The sequence below is a fragment of the Trachymyrmex cornetzi genome, unplaced genomic scaffold, assembly GCF_001594075.2.
Source record: "Trachymyrmex cornetzi isolate Tcor2-1 unplaced genomic scaffold, Tcor1.1 scaffold121, whole genome shotgun sequence".
Classification (NCBI taxonomy): Eukaryota; Metazoa; Arthropoda; class Insecta; order Hymenoptera; family Formicidae; genus Trachymyrmex; species Trachymyrmex cornetzi.
This window is the reverse complement of record NW_017295773.1, coordinates 1,295,002-1,315,782: the sequence shown is the minus strand read 5'-3', so window position 1 is coordinate 1,315,782 and position 20,781 is coordinate 1,295,002. Positions and strand designations below refer to the sequence as shown.

Sequence of the window (20,781 nt, the reverse complement as noted above, 5' to 3'; positions counted from 1 at the left end):
TTAAAAAATTATATAATTAGAATAAAAAATTACGTATAGTTAAATTATGGTTAAATTAAGGTAACAGCCATTTTTTAATCATATTGCAGGAATTCTTTCATTTCCATCTCGGCTCAAAGGATCAGTGGTATGGATGCAGACTTAATAAACATTATTAACGCTTATAGATGCTTAGAGAAATTAATATATAATTAAACCACTTTAAGATATAAATTTTGATCGAATTCTGTTTTCCGTTTTTTTAACTTTATCGTAGCAATACTCCACGTCAAAATCATTTTATTCCTGCATCGATAACAATGACAAAGAGGCGGACACTGCTCGGAATAATAATCGTCTTAGGAATGACGGGTGTCGTGAGGAAGGACTTCGATACGATCGCATCAGAGACTTCCGACACACACTCTCTCTCCCCCACAGTAATCCGTATTTCATTAATGTTATCCGCAAGACAATGACAAGAAAGAGGAACGACATCTCAGCTTCACAAGACAACTGCTAAAAATAAACGATCATATGTAACGCGAAACAATCTATCGTTCTGTATAGGCTTTGTCAGACTTTGCTAGAATGAGGAGAGAGGCCCCTTTTACACACCAAGCACTTGATACGCGTATTAACTATAAGTAACTTTTTATTAAATTATGTTAATTTCAGCAATGTATTTAAAAAAAAATGTACTAAAATGATACAATACGCATCAAAATAATTAAATACACATATCATATACATATGTGTTTATACGTATCACTGAAATTAAGATAATTCAATACAAAATTATTACCAGTATCAAATGCACGATGTAAACTAGATGAGAGTCTCATGTTCGCGTACCGCATGATTTATTGTCGCGACCGCGCGCATGCGCGTATCTCGTTTCCGTTCTGAAACTTCCTTTGCCTCCGATAATATAAATGACACGGAGTGATTACGGTCGAATACATTGTTCGCATAATCCATTATCGGTACGAGTAGAAGCAATTTTCTCTCTCTCTCTCTCTCTCTCTCTCTCTCTCTCTCTCTCTCTCTCTCTCTCTCTCTCCTCTTCTCCCTCAAGTTTTAGCATCTTCCTTGACTTATTTTGGGCTATAGGCCAGTATTCATAGTCGGTTCTTATTTTAAAATCTTCTTAAGTAATGTCTTAAGATACTAATACAAAATCAATCAACAAGCATGCTCCTAAGCACAAGGTGTTCTCCTTTTTAGAAATCTACCGGCACCATAGCTGACGTAAGAGATCTAGAGGCATGTGCATGAAAAGAACAGACTAGAAGAATATAGAGAAGAAATAGAAATAATGCCAGTTATAAATGTTGAAGCTTTGAAAAATATTGTAATCCTGCTACTATATGGAGTAGATTATGATACTTGGGACTGATTAAAGTAAAGGAGCCCATAGCAGATGCCTAGCATGTACGATGAAGGAACTCAATAAACTGCATCATTTGTAGGTGATGCAGTCATTCAAAAAGTTACCAATCAAATAAAAACGGAAAAATTTTCAAGAGATCCGAATTCAATGGCGTTTTTACTTATGCATGTATACGCTTTGCTTGACATACGCGAACGTAGCTCGCCACAACGATATATACTATTCAGATCTCATGATGAGAGCGCGGAGACTCGTATATATGCGAGTACACTCGTACACGATCGTAATTTTTTCACAATTTCATGCATACGCACATCGCACGTGATAAGTGAAAGGGCGAACATTCAACAGCACCGTCAAGATTAATGCCAAGGTATGTGTATGCATAACAGAATCTCTCGCGATGACACGCCGCGAGTCACGATTTAATTATTGCCGCGCCGCGCGAGAATCTGTTATAGAGCAGTGCATACGGTACACACATGTGAGAAAACATAACTGTATATCGGGCAGCTGGATGCAATCCCGTTTACAATGTTACGGCTATCGAGCGGATCTCCTCGCAATGCATCACGAAGCGCCGTTGCTTATCGCACGGAACTAATTCTTATCTTTCAATATTGCTTTACTATTGAGTCTATTATTGTATATTGAATTATAATATCGATATGTTTTACTATGCAATAAAAATATTTATTAATTATTTAGTATTTTTCTCAATTTAATGTATGTATTGTTAAATAAACTATTTTATAGTTACAGTGACTGCGTTCAGCAAAATGTTTATTTTGCAACTGATAGAAGTTCTGCAGCTTGCCAAGATAGGATTATTTAACTCTAAACTTGAAAGTATAATCCAATCAATGCGAAAAAACTTCCAACAATTGTAAAATAAACGTTCTGCGCTGAAAGCGGCTAATAATTTTAAAATTGTTTATTCAATTATTGTGCAATAATTTTTACATATAAAATTTGTATAGTAATCTTTATATGTCCTTTTTTTTTAAATATAAACGTTTGGAATTTAATTATAGACCCATTAAAATATGATATCTATTTCCTAAGAAAATAATTTAAGAGATCTAGTTTATATAAAAATTTTTAACAGTATTTCATTTAATACATATATAAAAAACTGATTAAAAGACTCTCAAAATTAAAAGTTAATTAATCAGAAATTAGGGCAAATAAGAGTACGGCAGACTGAATAATTGGAAGCAAATTTTACATAAATTTTTATAAATAAAAACTGTATTTGACTTGCTTTAACATCGAACGTTTCAGCCACATTTGGGGGCATCCTTAGTGAAATACAAGAAACAGTAAGATTGTCACATTCCCGCATAACAGGTTTTATAAATTCAATTACTGTCTCTTTGTAATTGTGAACAGGTAAAAAGGAGAGAGAGAGAGAGAGAGTTTTTTTCACCTATAACTGTAACAAGCATTGAATGGAATGGGTGTGGATGATAAATTTACAAACTACTTACTTTTTATTGTTAAGGTAAAAGAGGTTTATCATTAAAGGAGGGAGGATCTATAAAAACTTGAAATATCAACTGCTAGAAAGGAGAAAATATAAAGGAGGATTTATTGTTTCTTTGTAAGGAAATTGGATACGTAACCGTAGATTTGTTTCGATGTGTGCAAACGTAATGAATATAGGTTTAACATTTCTTCTAACTTCTCTTTTTTATTTGGAGAATAGTCATTGAAGCACTTTATTAAAATTTTTATGTTCTTGTTTAGAAAAATGACAAAAATGATTTTTTGTCTAGAAAAGGAAGATTCACAAATGTGTATTGGAATCTGCCGAGAAATCTCATAGATGTAAGATTTTATGTTGGAAACGATTGACAGTTCTATATACATTTAACTCCAATTTTAGTAATTTTAACGTAAAGATGTTACAAACGAAAGTGGCTTAAGTTAATCACAGATTCATATAAAAAATTTAAATGTGAAATAATGTTTTACGAGAGATACAAAATTTAAGAAATCTGATTCTGACTTTACTTTTTATAATAATATTTTGTCGTTTGATCCCCACAACTTTGTGAGTCTGATCGCAGTTTCACCAATGTCATAAAAATAAAACTAAAGAACGGGCAAACGTAAAGAGCAACGCCTAACATTTCAGCCTGCACGAATTCAATACAAAAAAACTTATTAAAGAGAGGGACTCTGAAAATATTACAAACAAAATATTATTACATAAAAATTTGATCTTCTAACCCTTCGCACGTTTCTCTTGATTCTGTTTCGCTCAATATCGCCCATGCAATATTGCAGATATTGCCCCCTTATCAATCACCAGCGATTCCTTCACTTTTTTGTGAGCCACCCCGTATACTCTCGCAGGACAAGATTACCCCTTTCATCTTTCTTACCGCCTACACACACATGCTCGCTGAATTTACCTTTTGTCCAGGCCTCCCACTCGTGGCGTCCGGCAAGTTTGAACATTTCTTCTCTTCACGTTATTTATTATCGAGTAAGAGCCTCGGTTAGCCTGTTGTTATCGTCGTATATATAGTTGTAGTTTCTCGTTCACCCACGTTCACAACGACGACGACGGGACTCTTCGTGCCACTGTCTCTCGCACGTGCACATGCAGCAACGAGCACGTTAAGCACGAACATGCACTCACACACGTATACGTATATAGCCTGTGCCGTCCGTGATGTTTCCTCGTGGCCGCCCGGTATATAGTATATGTGTATCACGCGACCTTTTCTCCAGAACGTACCGCGGCTTTCTAAATGAGCGACGGTTAGATCTCATCTGGGGAATGCTCTAGGATGAATTTTACTCTTACGATTTAGTACTATTCACATACTTGTGCTTATACTTGCACTTGCACTTGAGTGATACGTGATGGACGAAGAGCGCTAGCGTGAATAGTTATCTATCAAATGCATTACGTATTCTATAAAAACGTTGCTTTCAACGTGGCGGAGATTGGTGATGTCATTAGAATACGATATTTTTCACGCTGTCTTTCACTTGATTCTTTATCGTTTACTCTTTTCAATCGCGATTCGTGGAATATGCCAGTTAAAAATTAATTTACTTCTTCACAATGTTAATAAGCATATTGGGGAGATATCGCACGTACGTAGTAACCATATGTAACCAAAGTTCCTTCTCGAAATCATTTTTGCAATGTCTATATTTATGGGTGAATAATATTATGATTATGAATACTGCCGTTACACAATTTTAAACTTATGCATTCAAATTAAGAATTAGAAATATCTGAAAACATCGATGCTCTTACTTTTATAATGTGAAAACCTCGAGCATATCAATCTATATTTAGGTCAACGTTCTAAGCAAATCCGATTACAGTAACCGATATGTATCACTGGCGGATCCACGGGAAGGGGGCCATGCCCCTCCTCCTTGGAATTTCTTTTTTTTTTTTTTAATATTTTGTAGTAAATATTTTGTTACATATATTTTTGATATTTCTAAAATACTTAATCACAGTTTTGATATTCTAAAAATATTTTTTAATTTAAAATATTACTGTGTCTGCCAATATAAGTGTTCCTTTTGCTGAACAAAGTTTTTCAGTCCTTTGGCATTTGAAAATCTGGTTAAGAATATTTTTTTGTTTCGGAACTTGGTAAGGCGGTAGATAAATTCGACGTTTGCCGATATTTTTTTTTTAGAAAAAAGAGGGAAAGTGCTTATAACCCGATTCGTTTGTTCAACAAAACGAGAGTGCAGGCGATAAAACGATCGCGGGAATATCGAGTGGCTCGAGCGAGAAAGTTCGCCATTTATCGTTTATGTCCAGTGAAAGAACTCTGTTGATACAACGCGCTATAGTTCCGCTTAAGTGATTGTTATCGGAGTTTAACACACGTCGTCCGTATATCTGGCTCCGGAGAAGCACGTCGCGCAAAGCCTCGATAATGTCGGACAACTATTTTTATCACCACGTTCCTTCGCTTCGCACACACCTAATCGACCCCGTATCATCAGTTAGATCACTCCAGTTACGTGATTGAATATTTATGAGAGCGCACGGCGACACGATTGCCCGGTGAATTGACGGTTAATTCAAAGACGTGTGTGAACTTGCAGCGGTCGATCCTGAATATTATCACTTTTGTAGCCTATATTATCGACTAAAATGAATTCAATAGCTGATGACGATCGTAAAATCATTTGAGATATCGATCGCGACGATGACAAATTCGAAAGATTATAAGTAAATTCCATATGAATTTCGCAAAATTGTTGCTCAATTTCTCCGATGCAAAGCAACGTGATTCAATTGAATGAGATTTACGTAATACATTTGAAGAAATAAAAGATGTAAAAAATTTGACAAGAGATCGCTTAAAATTCATTTTTAAACTAATCGGTGTATTTAACAAACAATTACTTAATCTTTCCATATAAAAATTTTTGAAACAGCTGTAGCATACAGAAAAAAAGTACGGAATTGGTTTAAACGAAATTAAAAGAAATTTAAAGAAACCATAATATATATAGTTGAAAAATTTAATACATTTTACGTGTCCCGAACAATTCATCCAAATTTTTATATCAATTAAACATAAGATAATTACGTTAGAAAGTAATACAAATACGCGGAGAAAAACAATTGAGAGATGGATACCCTACGAGACTAGTAAAAATATTCTGGCTATTTTTACCGAATTTGTGATAAATTTTATTTGCCTAAAAAAGTAAAACTTTTTTACTGGAGATTTCAGATAAAAAGTACATAATGATTATAGTACATCATTTCAAGTAATTATTATCTTATAGTAAGATAAATCATACCATACTTTCAGAGTAAAGTAAATTATACTTACAGTAAAGTAAATCGTACTATTTTCAAGATTGACGAGCACAAACGACTCTCAGAACTTTTATACATATACATGTTTTACTATGCAGTAAAGTAAATTTTGTCAATGCTAAAGAAAAAATTGTAGTCGATAAAGTAAGAATGATTATCATACGACAATCTCATTTACCAGAAATGTAAAGAAAATTTTACATAAGTAGGCACGTATCCCTATTTGAACTTGATAATTTTTTTTCCATAAAGTTTATTAGAATTCTAGTGTATAATACTGTACATTTTTCTCGGTGTAGTGCTTAAAAAAATTAACACCAAAAACGTAACACTGACATCAGCAGCGCGTAGATAAATATTATCACGTTATGTTAAATTAACACTCGAATATATGTTAAAAGATTCAACACAAACATTAACAAGAACGTGAGTGGATTGTTTCAAGACAAATACATGATGTTTTTTGCCATGTAGATTATATAATGTATATAATAGTTGTCGAGTTGGGAATCGTGCGATCGCGCGAGCGAGCGAAGGCAGGAAGAGGGAATAATTTCACATTCCGACGGGAAGGGCGACACGCCTTCTTTCCATTATTTGATTACATCGCGTATCGCGCACTCGACATCCGTTAATTACTTTCAATGCTAAAAATTCGAGCCGGACGATCCGTCGACACCCAATCAATCGGACTGTATCTTACTTGCTCGATCAATTCTCTCCACTAATTTGCTTCGCCTCACTTGTCGTACATCAGCGTATGAAAAAAATATAATTTGTGTGATTTTAATAATGGAAAAATCATTCAAGATAGGAGAATGTGTTGAAAGTAAGGTCAAAGAAAACAACGTGACAGTAGAATCGTTCAGCCTCGCGTCGATCTCAGCAGACATCTTCATCTTTCCAGAGAGAATATGGTAATTAATCAGATAGCAATCATGTATTCGTGAGCAATTATCATCGAAATATTATTTCACGTTCACCAGATCGAGTCCAATCGATTTTTCCACGTTGATCACAGATAGATCAGGCCATAATCTTTCGGTTCTGCAACTATTATTCGAAAACGATTTCCACAAGATAAAATAAGACTAAAATGTTGTTCAGATTGCGTCTGTTGGCAAAAATCGGACATATTGCAATCGATTTCTTAACAGCGGCCGCAGGTGTTAAGCGGCGTCGATTACGCGAAATGCGATCGGTATGAAACGATTACCGTTACTGATAACCGATCGTGAGGAAAGAAATCCGAGACGAGTCGAGGCTCGATCGGAGAGTATCGATATATAGGAAGGCCGTTTTATAATCATTTTACACTCATGCTAATCAATTTTTTTGTGATGTGTGTGTGTTGATTTATTTTATGCTTTAATTTCTCGTGCTATGTTTAGAACATCGAAAATAAAAATATTGAAAATTTTCATTATTATTTATGGATTTTAATAAATAAAAACTTTTGCGTTATTTTTTTTAAGTAATTAGCAATTTTACATTATTTTGTTACACGTTGTAAAAATTAATTTTCTGCGTATTTAATTAATTCTCTCTATGCATTTAGTCTGAACAAACTTGGTAAACGCACAAAAAATTAAAATAACTGAATCCAATAATTTTTCACATTATTTACAGACTCCAGAAAACTTTTTGCTCGATTATCAAACTTTGGAGAATTCATTTTTCCTCTACTACGTCTATATTTCATCTTACAGGCAATATTTTATCGTTCTCCAAATTAACTTTCACGAACAACTACCTCAAATCTTGATTAATTGATTAAATTAATTTTGCCAAATGCACACGCACTTATCGTCTCCAAATGTAGACTCATCGAATTATAGTAAATCACGGCAGAGAAATCACGGTTTTCTGATTTCGACGAGAGCGAGATTTTGCGCGCGAACGATTATGCAGCCTGAGCTCGGGACTCGACCGCATAAACTGGCCTATAAGGACAGGCAGTGACTGCTTTGACCGTCGTTAAATTAACCACAATTACCACCGTTCCCGGGGCCCACACACGCTTCTCTCTCCCTCTCTATCTCTCCCTGTATCTCTTTCACGCACACACGCCTCGAGAAGTGTGCAGTTGGGCAGGCGCGAGCGGAAAACAGGCATGGCGAGACGTCTCAAAGGGCCCTGCCCTTGACATTGCCCTCCTTAACTTCGAATCGAGAGTTAGTTTTCACGACTAAAGAAACAAAATTAGAAGTACACCTAGAAGATAGTCCCGAACGTTATCTTTTTCTAGGCAACAAAATGTTAGGTTGATAACTGACATTTTGTTTTGAGAAAGAATAAAGGAATATAGGTAGCAAACGTTCCTGTATAATCCACCATAATAACGAGTAATCAATAACTGAGGCTGAGGTACATAATCGGCGCAACGATGCGAAACAATCTTCGATAATAATAATAATAATAATAATAATGATGATGATAGCGTTGTCATTGAATAGAAATATGGCATGTACTTTACAGAATAAAGCTATACGTTAAAGGACTTGCAATCTTGAGAATAAAATTGTCACATATAACGACTTGTAATTGCCTTCGCTTTACACCGATTAACACACGTCGTGAGCCGCAAATGACTTTTTCGGGAGAGCAAAATATAAAAATACGAAATTTTCATTTCGTATACATTTTTATCTCTTATCGGCCTAGATTATAACGATCTCTCTCACAACGTATCACTCAAAATAATAATCGAGAAATCCGGCGAAAGCGACATTGAGAAATAATAACTACTAATGACGAAGCCAATGGAAATATGCATCCATTCAATTCATACAGAAAATATGATTAAAATAATACGGGCGGGTACTTATGAATCGACTACCTATATATACTATGTCGAAAATTGAATTTTCTTGGAAAAGTGATTATATAATGGCAGTACCGATGGGTAAATAAAAGGCTCAAGCAAGGATTGGACGTTATATGAACCACAAAAATTAAATTCAAATGGCAATGTGCTGAATAATTAAATTCATAAGCCGTATATTCCACATCATTGTACGTATTCGTGACCGTGATAAATTCCGAATACGAATGAATGTGGCGCCTAAGCGCGTAATATTTCTCCGACTTCCTGCCCCTTTCTCGTTGTTACATACGTTAATGATTAGCACATAATCTTAACTCGAAGATCCACCAACTACTATATAAACTTATTCCCACACTTGATTAAATCATAAGACTCCTAATAATTTGCACAAATCAAAGTAGCAGACTCTTGTTTATATCGAATTAAAATAATTTTCACCTTGATATACGTTATCAAGGTCATGATGCGAAGTGACCTATGACAGATTTTAGCTGTCGCTCGTTAAAAAATTGTTAACAAAAATAGTCTTAAAAACGTCTTACTTCTGCTACACAATGTTATTCTAAATGCTATCCTAAATCCTCCCCTCCTTGCGAAATTGCGACTTTTCACGCAAAGCGAGATCCAACTCTCTACTTAGAGGCGTCGATTTTCCACACGAAGCGAGTCTATCCCCCCCAAGGGTCTAAGGGCATCCAATTTTCCTGTTTTGCGGGAATTCCCGTAGTTGAAAACTTTTTCCTCGTTTTACGTGGAAAGTCCTACCCCCCTAGTCGGTCTACCTGGTCCCCTTCATCCCCCCCCCCCCTCCCTCTGCCTGGAGACTTTAATTTTTGAACAAATATCGAGCGGTGACTAAAACCTATCGGAGATCACTCAGCATCATGATCTTAATAACTTAAGTCATAACTCAAGGTCACACCAAAGCAGGGTTCCCTGATCGAAACTTTTACTAGACTTTTATATCAAGCAAATGTTACGAATCAACGTTAAAAGCTGATAACAAAATTGTAATTTTCCAACTTTCTTTGTTTTTAACATACAATTAAACGGTCTTTTTTAGTCGACCGTGTTATTGTTTGTACTTGAATTGTAGAAAAGAATTTTTAAACCTATCTATACGTATAGACAATTAGAAAAAATAATGTTGAAAAATAATCGCATTCAGTCGATAAAACAGACGACTTTAGGATTCTTTTAAGCTTTTCTGTATGTAAACTCTGAAACATTTCAATATGTTGTTAAAAAGTTGTTTTCTATCGCTCGCTAATGCATATATTTTATTCATTCATCACAGATGTCAGCTATGAATAATTCACAATATGTCGCATGTATAGCGTTACGCACTTGTTACATACTTAACATATCTCCCGTCCATACACATTCCGCAGTAAAAAAATCCTTTTAAATTGACGTTTCAAGAGAAGTTTAAGTTTTATTTTTTCAATTATGTTTTCTGCGAATTTTTATCTTTGTCCATCTATTTTTGTGAGCCATAAACATTGAAAAGGCCTATGAAGCAACTTCCGTAATGCACTTTACGATGCATGTTTCCGGTACAGTCTACGCGTTCTTCAAAAAAAGGCTTATGTTCAGCTTTTTTCTGAAACATTGAAGAAGGCGGTACAAATGCAAATCTTATCATCAGAGGTGATTGCCGACCGTTTTCTTTTTTTTAAATATCAAACCAATATTTTCATACGAGAATAGTTAAAAATATTTTTGCTATAAAACTAAATTTGTATCTTTATATTTGTTCAAAACAGATAATCTCTCTCTCGAGTAATTTCGAGATAAATAATTAACCGGTACTAATTAATAAATCGATAGAATCGTTCGTAAATAGTTGTTCGTATAAAATCATTTTTGTGATTTTCGGCTCAGATATCGATCAAGTGTGTGAGTATAAATCAGTGAAAGTGTCACTCACAATTCTTCGGATACTACTTTTAAAAGAAAAACAAACTCCTGTTTTAAATTTATTTTTTGCGATATATGTGATCTAAAAGCTTAAGACACTCGCACGGAATGCTATAGAGAATCCGAGTTTGATTCCCGGTCGAATATTTTTTGCAATAAATAAATTTCTTTACAGATTTCCATCATATTAAGATTTCTTTAATAGATGCCTATTGAGTATCAAAATTTAATTGTGATATTATTTTAGTAATTTAGCTGCGTTTTTAAGTCCAATAAAATTTCGGCGCACAGTTCAAAATGATTACAAATATGATATACATACTCGTATATACACGTAAGTATATGATGTATAACATATACAAATTCACATTGAATTATTTAAGCATTAAAAATCCGACTTCGATCGTTATGAGCCTTTAATTCCTATACTTCCTATTGGTTGATTTAATTAGATAAGATCGTTCTTTGATTCACACATTTATGACGATATTCCCCCGTCTCTCTCCCCCCTCTCTCAGCAAAATTGGAAAATAATTAGCAAAATACTTTCTCTCGCTCTGAAACTGAAATTCTCCTAATTGGCGCCGCATTTAAGCGGTTGAGCCAAACGCGTAGTTCTGCCGTGCGCGACTAAAGATCGCAAACGAATTCGATTTGTCGCGCCGCCAATGTCGCTTTCAAACTCGACACAATTGCACACGAAGCAATTAGTGGGAATGCTCGGGGAAAAAAAGATTATGCGACCGTGTGTGCCCGCAAGAAACAGTCGACTGACGAATAGCGTCGAACTCTGCAACATAAAATTCTGCGACGCAAAATCTTCCGTTTCCGGCATCGTGCATAAGCGCTCCTTAAAATATGTCCCATGACTGACATAATTCTCAACAATGCGCTTTAAAAATCTTGGAAAAGTTTTCCATTTACTATATTTTACTACATTTTACATACATTAGACTAAATCTGTCCCATTCACTCTTTTTTAAAGTTTATATTATATATTTAACATTCATCAATTAAAGAATATCTATTAAGAAATTGATTAATGATGCACAAGTCAGGAGTATTACAACAAAGAAAAGCATAAAAAAATAAAAATAAAAAAACAATTAAAACTACAAGTAAAACGGATTATTTGCACAAGTGTTTCGTGAGCAGAAAAAGAGAAACATCAACCAAGCAATTGCTGTTGATTCGGCGATATTGAAAGAAAGTGAGACGATCATTTAAATTTTAACTCTTGACTGGGAAAACGATGAACGATCACGTTGATTTACAGATGAAATCTTGGCTTTTGTGTTGACGATTTCGCATCGTGAACTATTTTTGTTAACAACCTTCACGCTCGGGCCAATCGGAAATCAACACTGAGAATTACCACAAATGTACATACTGGGTGTGTCAAAGTTATCATTTCTTTTAAGTTAATCGTACGCCCCTAGACAGAGGGGAAATGGAATGGACCTCTCTTCGCGTGGAAGTCGTGCGTCCTTTATAAGTATAGAGGGAGAGGTGAGGTGCAATTCGCTTTGCGTAGAAAATCCCTTAGTAGAGAGGATAGTTCTTAATATTGTATATAACAGAAATATAAGACGTTATTTCTTAAACTTGTTTGGTTAATAACTTTTTAACGAATAACGAGTGACAGCTAAAACCTCTTGGAGGTCACTCAGGGTCATGACTCTGACAACGTATATCAAGATTAAGGATATTCATCGAAGCAGTCTCCCCTGATTGGCATATTTACCTTCTATTCAAATAAATTCTTCTAAAGCAGCGCCAAGTGTTTATACTTAAATTTTTTAGTTTAATTTTTTGTGATATCACTTCAATGGACAAGGTAACGCAATTTTGTAACGTTTTGAATCACGTTTTGAAGGAGAATTAAATAACTACTACTTTGGCTAGATGAGAAAATGTCTTTGAATGAATTGCGATAAAAATTTTATATAAAAAGAATTTAAAAAAGTTAAAGATAGAAGACTTGGATTATATTCTTTATTTAATTTGGTGTAGTTGGTATAGAATCTAACTTGGCACCAGTTGTTGACATCAAATCTTTTATACGAATGATACATATCATTAGACTTGAGTAACAAAAACAGTACCACTTATGTTAGGTTTTATTTTTTAATTTGATAAAATTTCACTTGGTTAGTCAAGACTGTATCATTTAGGTTCTAATCTTTAATTGTACAATAGTTTTTTTTTTTTTCGAGAAGTAATAACTTTTAGCAGAGAATTAAAGCTATCATTACTTTGGTTGGAATATAAGAGGACTTTCAATACAAATCTCTTTGAAAAAGAATTAATACTACTGCTACCTGAGTTGGAATAATAAAAAGATACGTAACGTATCACTTAGATTCTATTCGAGAAACACGTATATGCTTACCGTCTCCTTAATTTTTTTTAAAAAGGTAACAACATGAGTTTTAAATTTATACCATGATAGTGTTAATATTAATACCAACACGGTGAAAATTATAAACAACCGTATAGTATTAAATCCACACCAATATTTTTTAAGAGTATAGAAATGTTTTAAGACACAAAAATTAGCGTAGAGACTAATTGCTTTAATGTACCTACTTTACTGCTGTACGTGACGCTACTAGATGAATATGAATATGAAATCGAATGAGAAGTTTGACGACGGAGTTAGATGAGCAAATTTCACATTGCGTCACCACTACGCGTCGCGTCAGTCTATTTATATATCGCGCGAACAGGTACATACACGTCGGCCGACACACATCAACGATTTGCCCGATCGCAAACATCGGGCATCGGCATCGTACATCGTCGAATGCACCTGGCGGCGCGACGTTATGATAATGCACGCATGCATAGGCACCGCTGCAGATATTTCTCGCAGCAAATTGCACGGACTCTCTCTCTCTCTCTCTCTCTCTCTCTCTCCCCTCCCTCCCCCCTCCCCCCTCTTTCAAACCTTCTGTTCAAATTATTTCTCTCGCATGTCGATCAAGTATTTTGACCTTATTAATTAATTCAGATTCATTTAATTTTATGCATTTAAATAAATCTAATATGAATAAAAAAATTTTATTATTGCTCTTGTTTATTTATTGTCTTATTATTCTGTGGAAATGTCCACTAAGGAGGCCTGACTCGAAGCTTTATGGTCGGCCGCAGCGTTTCGTCCTGGTCCCACACTACTAGACTCATCAGTAAGGCGATGTAGTGTAGGACTTGCCTTAGACGCCTGGAATGAATCCAGACTGATATTCTATTTAAAGGGAATTCGCGCGGTGCTTACGCGAACCGAGTGAGTCCCGTGGACCTCTAGTGGCGAGTCGCCACAATTCCATGAAAATTTTAAAGATTCCAAAATATATAAGCTGGCTTATTGTAATCATGCACTGATTCGAATATTTGAAAGATAATGCTAAAGATTATCGCAAAAATTTAAGATAATCATTTATTTTTATCTCTTTCAAGTCGAGGACACGCATTATCTGTATACACAAAAAATTTTTACAATAAGAACAAAAAGGAAAATAGAAGGAAATCAAATTAAGGATTATATTAAGATTAAATTTAATTGATAGTTTATAAATCCATTTTCGTTTTTTAAAGATTTGAAAAAAATCCGTTTAGGAAAGAGATTTATAATTTTGTATGAAAAAGTCTCTCTCACGGTGACTCTTGCAGTTAATAAAGTAGTGTAATATAATTTTTGTACTTGTTCCGTCTTTCCTGAAAATTAAGAGCTAGAAGCGCCAGTATAATCCTTTATACAAGCGTATGTATAATTAATGTATGTGTCGCATCGTTGCACACGCATACACGCAGCCGTGGAGGAAACGCGACGGAACCCGCCGCACACACGCACCTCCCTCCTCCTCGTCGACGTGTCAATTTAACGGCTTCCTGTTTTGGCGTCGAGTTTCGTTGTGCACGCACGTTTATCGACCGAAATGTTCCGCGTCCCTTTTGTATCGTACTCGGTATCGTATGCGTGCACCGTTGAAAAACGCAGCAGTGAATAGTAAAAGAATAGTAAACAATACAGCGGCTAGACACGAGCGGCTAAACACAAACATGCGGCACTGCTTTTTTTAATATGTATCGTATATAACACTTTTAGGCGTAAAAAAGCAGCACTACCAATTTGTGTACCGATATACGACTTTTGTCTAATTCTGTAACACGCATTGTTCATCCAATACAATCAAGTTTCTATTAAGAGTCTCAAGCGAAATATATCGCTCATTTGCAATGACATAATTAAGAAGAAACTAAATTAGCCAAAACATAAATTTGAATATTTTGGAATTATAAAAATTTTGATATAACAATTAATTGTAAAGGAATAAAAATGTATTCTTTTTTCAATAATATATTTTATATTTCCTTTTTCATGTTTTTATTTTCCCATTTTTTTTGCAAGAAACTAAAGTGACAATTTGCAAATTATATCGTTAATTGTTTTAGCAAATTAGCGATATACATACATCGGCAGTTTTATTAAGAAAATCGCGACTCTAAATTTACTGTAAAATCGATTGTAAAATTGTAAAATTGTAAAATTACATACGGCATCGGGATAAACTCAAATAATATTAGAACCATGCTTTTGCGATGTATTTTAAAATATAAAAATAAAGAATCCTTGACGCGTGCTTCCAGAGAACTCTCCATCGAAAGAATTAAAGCAGCATTTTGATATTCGCTTCTTCGCGCACAATTGTTTATCTAATTATTTATCGGATTTGAGTGTATTAAATATCGCCGATACTGAAAGTAATGGAATGTTAATTGAACGCGAAACGAAAAGCTTGAAAGCGTCTTATCGAGAAACTCATGATCCGTCTGCATTTTAATTGGGATCGCGAGTGTAGTTGTCCTGTCCGACTGTTTGAACCTTCGCGTTTTTCGTCAACGACAACAAACATGAGTCTGTTGGCGTTTACCGATTACTAACCGGTAATTATCGGTGAAATTAGCTATCGGTGACTGGACATTGTGAAACTCTTTTTATCGCGGGGCTCTTCATACCGACGTTCCCTGTACTCAAGCATATTTTTTCCCCCTTTTTTTTCCGCTTTGCTAGCTACTCTGACCACGGTAGTTATCTCGTCTCGTGCGCGAGTTATCTTCTAACTTGCAGCGTTTTTCTATGCGTCATACGCTCCCTCGCGTATTCCACTCGCTGTCAGAAATTCTAAAGCTATAACGAATGCCCGCATCCCCACTCTGCAATTTGTTGAATATCCTTTTGTAGAATCTCTCGCATTGTATAATTGTAATGACATTACGCATAGTATAAAAGTGATTTTGTATAGCCTTTAGTCGAAAATAATCATCACTATTCCTTCAATTTATGTGTATAAGGCTCTCTCTGTGTGACACGTTCTGATAATTCTTTATAAAAAGACTTGCAGTAAAAAATTTCATTTCTAGTGATACAAAATTCCTTCTTGTAAAATATATATACAATTCGTTTTTTATAATTTCAAATATAAAAAGAAATTTTACTCGGATTAAATAGCTCTAAGGAAAATATTATATTTTAACAAAAAACACTCTAAAATAACAATAAATGTCATTAGGCAGCAAATGAATAAAAAATCAATCAAGTAACAAGAAAGCTTCAATCGGGATCTTGATGCTTACACGATATTTCGCGCGAATGTGAATTTATATCCAATTCTGTAAATTTGCACGTTGACATAATTTTCGGTCTTGAAACGCAATCCTAAACTGGGATTGCAAAATATCACGAATCAATTATACAGATATCAATAAACATCTTAAAAAATTGTAATACACTTGAATAATGTAGATATATGTATAAGAAAGTGTAAAATGTAAATGTAAATACGCAATATTTGGCACATAATGTATTTATATATGACCATATAGCAATTATCTTATTACGTTAATATATTCAAAGATTAAATATTTAACTAAACAGTGCTATAATAATTATATATATAAAATTTTGATTCATCACTTTTAGTTAATATACCTTTTCTTCAAAACTTAAGTCGTATTTCCTGATTTCTGTTATAGCCTCTAGACTTGTAAAATTGAATGTGATCTGTAAGACTTATTTATATTAAGAGAGATTTCGTTTTGTAGTACCTGGGAAAACGTCTTTGGTGTCGGGAGTGTAGGGATGAATCCAACCGTTCCTCTGCTGGATGATGCATTGAAACATGATGCCGTAAATTTCGCAGACTTCTGTCCGTGAGAAAGAAATCGATTTTCCAGAGTGCGTCGACTCTCTTCCGAAGATGAGGCAGTCTCTTTTCTCTTCTTGTCACGATAGACGGAGCGCACTTAATCTAGATTACGCACCTACGAGATTTTTATCGTGAATCGTGGCGGCACACAAATGCGCGGCCAGTCAACGGCAAATCTCGCATTTTAATTTCGAATAATGTAGATTTCGATGGATAGTCGTCGCTCTGTCATGGATTCTGCTGTAGAAGTCGCCATATCATTCAAAGGATCGTATTCGCTATAAATTCAATTTCCCGCGACAAGAAGTATTCTCTTTTATTTCGATTCGTTTCCGGATTTACATGGTAAGAGGCAGGTGTGACCTCTTCGTTGTTCAGTCAAGGTAAGTTTTATATCGCCATCGATGTCCGATATCCGGCGACGTATTACGCCACGTACCGGAAAGGGGCGGTCAATTAAACGCGAATCTCGTGCGTAAGTCGTAGAGCTCTATAAACACAGCTCTAAGTCGTTGAACCGTACGACGCCGTTCTATCGAAGGCCACCTCCATCGCTGTCATTCTCAAGACGATCCTGCCTGCACGATCCCGCGAACCTCGATGATCCAGACTCATCTTCCTCGTTTCCACTTCTTATTGTCCCTCGCGCACTTTAATCGAATCGTCGATTTCACGAGGAAAGATTACCTTCGTGAACTCTTCCTATAATTCCGATATATTTCTTTCGTATCTCTTCCTCGTTCTTCCTATCCTTAATTTCTCTCTACGGATTAATCCCACAAGCAATGATGACGTCTTAACCTTTTGCTTCCCTTTTATCAATCAATCCCCCTGCTTTGCCTCGTATTTCTGTAATTGATTTAGATATCTTGGTAATTATCAATTTTATTTTGTTCTTTATTGAATATCTTATTCTCTTTCCTTTTATAAGCTGTGGCAATCCTTAGCCTATGAAAATTGGACTAATTAGTGAGACGAAATGGCATATCTAGTTACACAATTTGATATAATGCTCTCGACGTTATAAATGTTGCTAGACATTTATATTGGTCTTAATTTTACACAACACTTATGTTATACGTTTTCATTCCGAGTAGATAAATTTCGTTTTGCCTTTACTTCTCGGGAGAAAATCATTCGTGACCGGAGAACGCACCACGATTCCTGTCCATTCTTCTCCGTGCGAGAATATTGCTGTTATAATTTTGTTGTGGCAAAAACGACGCCAGGCGCAGTTCCTCTCGCTTTGTTACGACAGGCGAAGGACACCACCTGTGCGCGCAGCCCAGAGAGATGCGCTAGGACGACGTCCTTGGGAAACGCACTTGCCACCACGATCCCTCTTTCTTTCCCTCTCGCCGGAGGGAAAGGCGAGAGAGAGAGAGAGAGAGAGAGAGAGAGAGAGAGAGAAGGAGCGAGGGCGTACTCACAATACTCACAATTTCCCACGTTGTCACGTCGAGGTGACAGACAGACACCGATAAAGCACACACACACACTCGCGCGCACCACAGAAGAGATCAATCGGATAATTCTCGACGCGAAACGTCCTATGGAAATGTCGCTGCGTCGGAAATTTACACACCGACGACGCACGACCACCACGTCCAGAATATCGAATTGCCCCGTGCTCACGACGTTTCACAACGCGGAGAAAGAGAGAGTTTTTCTGACTCTTCCAGAGCTCGCCGTGGATCGGAAACGGAGGCGCTAACAATGGTATCCGTGATCTCGCGTACCGAGTGCATCCCACGCGACCAACGGCGAGAAAATCCCTAAGAGAGATAGAGGGAGAAGAATCCCTTCTCTTTCTCCCTCTCTCTCTTTCTCCCTCTCTCTCTCTCTCACTATATATACATATATATATATATATTTTTTTTTCTCTCTCTTCCGATGGCGACTCTCAGCTCTCGGGAAGAAAACCGGAGCCGGCGACAGAATAAAACGGAATAGAAACGAACGGAACACGGCGTTTCTCTCGGCACGGCGCTCTATCGTCGCTCTTGCGACAACGACGACGACCACGACAACGATGACGAGGAGAGACCAGAGGAGGGTGGCTGGTCGGATGGCTGGCTGGGATCGAACTAGATGGCTCGTCGCCAGGCAACCGGATTTTCCCTCTCGGTCTCTCTCACACGGCTCTCTCCTCCTTCCGCTCTCCTTTCTGGTTCCCGTACTCCCCGCTCGCTCGCTCGCTCGCTCACTCGCACGTTCTCTCTCTTCTTTGCCCGCTCAGCCCGCTGGTTCGTCATTCCACTCCGTTCCGCTAGTTGCGAGCTCTCCTCCCGCGCAACGCTACTTGCTCGCCCGTTCTCTCCTCCTTCTTACCTTCCCCCGATCCCCTCGCCGAAACCCCATATACATCACCTGTGTGGCACACCGGTTCCTCTGCGATTCTCTCGCTCGCTCACCCCCTCCGCGTACTGAAGGATGTGTGGCGGAGGATTCTCCTCCATCACCACTTCTTCCTCGCGGAATCTGCCGCCGCATCGCGAACCCTGCACAGATGCTACGAGAGGAATGTCCTGAACACGTCTTGTTCGACAAGACGTTCGATTGTTTACACTTGCCACATTTCACTTTTAACTTTAATTGCCCTAATCTGTGAAAGCTTGACATTATTCGAGATTATGTGTTAGAAATATGTGTTAGAAATAATTGATTGTCCATCTTGCGATTAACGACGTCTATATTGGACTTGATGCGCGATGAGAAGCTAAACGATTTTCCGCGACTTGTTCCAACTTTCAGTTTGGCCGGTCGCAACGCAAAATAGCACGCGGAAACTAAATAGTATGATTCCTCATTCTCGATACTTGGGCTACTACTCTTGGCACGATAAATATTTGCCGAGTCGTGTGGTAAAGATAAGATATACGTCACATTTGTTACGTACTTTGATTGCACTGCATACCAGTGGCGACCAAGTTGCTGTTGCCGGAAATAATATTTTCGCCGAATATCCTCGCACTTGTTCGGCTCATTAATAAATCTTTGCAATAGCGACAAATCAATAAACTTTGCTCCTCTCTCGTGAAACTCGAAATAATCTACAATTTTCCGTTTAATTCTCGCTCGTAAGTTCGCAACTTTTGCACAATACGCGACCTACAATTTTATTAAGTCAACTTTATTAACAATCAGTATTAGATATATGTAACGACTCTATTAGAAATAATTGAAATTAATATAATTAAATAAAGAGCCTAGCAGGATGACATGCGTTAATTATTCTTCTATTATTGTGCGTGAATGAACAAAACAGTTTGATTAGCAAACTGGCTAACTTTACTTAACGAACAATCTATCCTGATGGTGTGTTATAGTACTTGGATTTTTCAACAACGTTTCTCCACTCGTAGATTTTTAATTGTAGATTTTCATCTCAGTTGACTAATAATATTACAATGTGTCATACACTGTCTCATTAACTATATAATAATCGAAGAGTAATTAGCATATGTCATCCTGCTAGGCTCTCATAGCCCCTTATATATAATAATTATATCAACTTTATTAAATCTAGACACACGCAACACGCGTAAGTTTTTATTCCCTCTCTCTCTCTCTCAATAATTTCTCGGCCGGTCTTTTTGGAGCTAATTCCTCCTTCGAGCTATGTCTACTA

The 20,781-nt window shown here is 36.4% G+C and overlaps 1 protein-coding gene across 1 annotated transcript in view; it reads right to left on the bottom strand.

Moving 5' to 3' along the window:
* The window catches only part of LOC108767665 (SLIT-ROBO Rho GTPase-activating protein 1), a 65,095-nt gene that overhangs the window by 29,062 nt on the left and 15,252 nt on the right, over positions 1-20,781 (bottom strand).